The following is a 2,430-nucleotide window of genomic DNA, read 5'->3' as shown; positions in this document are numbered from 1 at the left end:
TAAGTCAAGGTAAGACCACACCTATACGCAGTCAGAAGGGGAAGTTTGTAAAACAAAGGACTGGCTTCAGCATGTCACCTTCAGGATCACCTTCAGGACTTCACAGTCCGGGGCTCAGGGTCAGCACTTTGGCCGCCCGTCCTCTTGTGCCCCAATACCTCCCCATCTCTAGGAACATCTAATTGTTCCTAACCTTTCCTGGGCCCAGAATACAATTCTACAGATAATGAACAAATAGTAATAAAGACAAAATAGAACAGAATTATAAATGAACCCAATGTCCCCAAACTGCAGGCAGAGAGGCCAGCTATTCTCTTCACAGCTGACTTCGCATGCGGTGTGTGCCAAGGACCTCCAGGAGGCTTAACCCCGTGGGGATGATACCTCGGGTCTGGTTTCTGCCAGGTGACCAGCATTGTCACACAGACTCCACTGGAGTGGTCGTGGCACAGGACTGCCTACCTGGTGGGACTAGAACACAGAGCATGGCACCAAAGAGGATTATTCTTAGAGTTAAAACCTAATGAAAAATTTTACAAATGCTGCTTAAATTAGCTGCATATGTTAATGTCTATAAATGTATGCTATATAAAGATTAAATATGGAAAAGTCAAGGTGTGCAGGTTAGTGCTGATTTTGATAATAGTAAATAAAATCTTTGGGTAAAAATTGAAGTCTAATGGAATTTTCCCTGCTAGGCTTTAACTTACTTAGGACATTCACTGCTTTTTTCTTCCCAGTTTTTTTCCCTGGGTGGGAATGTCTGTCCTAACCCTGCCCCATAATTATATTTTGAAAACAGGTAACTTCTGAATTCACAGGTTAACTGTTGGTATTTTTCCCGGGATGAATTTATTTCTAGTCTCACTTACACTTGATGTAGATGCTACTGATGTAAGATTTCATAATTAAAAGTTGATGCTAGAGTCAGTTAGGATAACTTGGGCTATTGGGATGGGCTGAATGTATTTTGCATGCAAGTGCATGGATTTTGGGGGGCAAATGGGTGGAAAGTTATGAGCTACATTATAAGTCCCCCAATTCTTATGATGAAGTTCCAACCCTCACATCTCAGAAGTTAACAGTATTGGGAGATAGGTTGTGTATTGAAGTAATCTAATATGATTAATAAGAAGAGGGGACTATGACAGAGACATGCAAAGGAAACTCCATGTGAAGATACAGGGAAAGAGTGGCCATGCACAGACTAAGGAGGGTGGCTCAGAAGAAATGGAACTTGCCCACACCTTGATTTCAGACTTCTAACCTCCAGAATTGTGGGAAAATACATTTCTATTGTCTAAATCAAAAGGAACAAGGAAAGTAATGCAGTACAATACATGCCACAACATAGATGAATCCCCAAAACATTAGGCTAAGTAAAAGAGACTAGACAAAAAAGACTGTATCTTGAAAAATCCATGTACATGAAATATACAGAAACGGTACTGTGTGTGTATGTGTGTGTGTGTGTGTATAGGTGTTGCCCGGACCTGTGAATGAGAATGGGGAGTGAGTACAAAGAGCCATGACTTTTCTTGTTGGGATAATCGAAATGTTATCAAATTAGATTTTGGTGAAAGTTCTACACTTTATAAAGTTACTGAAAATTCTTGAAGTGTAATCTTGAAATGGGTGAGCTTTATTATGTAAATTATACCTCAAAATTGTTTAAAAATTAGTAATGAAAAGAACTGAGGTGACATTTGTAGGGCAAAACAGATTTTACTTTAATGTGTCCATAAGAAAAATTTGTCTGACTAATTTGTTCAATTAGTAAGTTTAATATTTTAATTAAATATTTAACTATGAAAACTTATTGAAATTTTATATAATTTTAATTATTTTTAGAATCTCCTTTAAACATCGGGGATAATTCGATTTCTTTTTTAAAAACTTTTATTAATTTTATTGGTACATTTAATGTATACAATATGACACTCAATTGTTGGAAATTTGTACCTTTATATAACCAATTTTGGATTTTATTTTTTCCCCATTCCCCTGCCCTCCCTCAAACCCTCCCTCCCTCCAAATCTACAGACTTCGTTTCCCTTATTTTTCATTTTCTCATACTGACTCCATTCCCTTCTTTCCTTTCCACCACCCCTCCCGTTTCCTGTAATTCCACTTCATATTGTGACAGTGTATGCATGGTTATCATGACTTTTTCTCTTACCTCATCTTGGAAAAGGTTTGGAAGCACAGCAGGCTAATACAAAAAATAAATAAAATGAGAAATAAAAAAGCCAAGATGTCAACATTGTCAAAGCCGTTTCAAGTCAGACGCCTGAACAGTAGAAGCCTTTTGCATGTTTGACGAACGGACAACTTTCTTGTTGGTCTCGCTGCTAGCTGCACAGCGTTTGGGCCGGACCGGGCCCTCCGACGGTTCCGTTCAGTCCTCCCGCCGTGCCCGACCCTATCCCG

Source organism: Fukomys damarensis, unplaced genomic scaffold (genome assembly GCF_012274545.1).
Source record: "Fukomys damarensis isolate Sample0158 unplaced genomic scaffold, DMR_v1.0_HiC HiC_scaffold_23, whole genome shotgun sequence".
Lineage (NCBI taxonomy): Eukaryota > Metazoa > Chordata > Mammalia > Rodentia > Bathyergidae > Fukomys > Fukomys damarensis.
The sequence above is the reverse complement of the archived record's forward strand: the minus strand, read 5'-3'. Positions refer to the sequence as shown.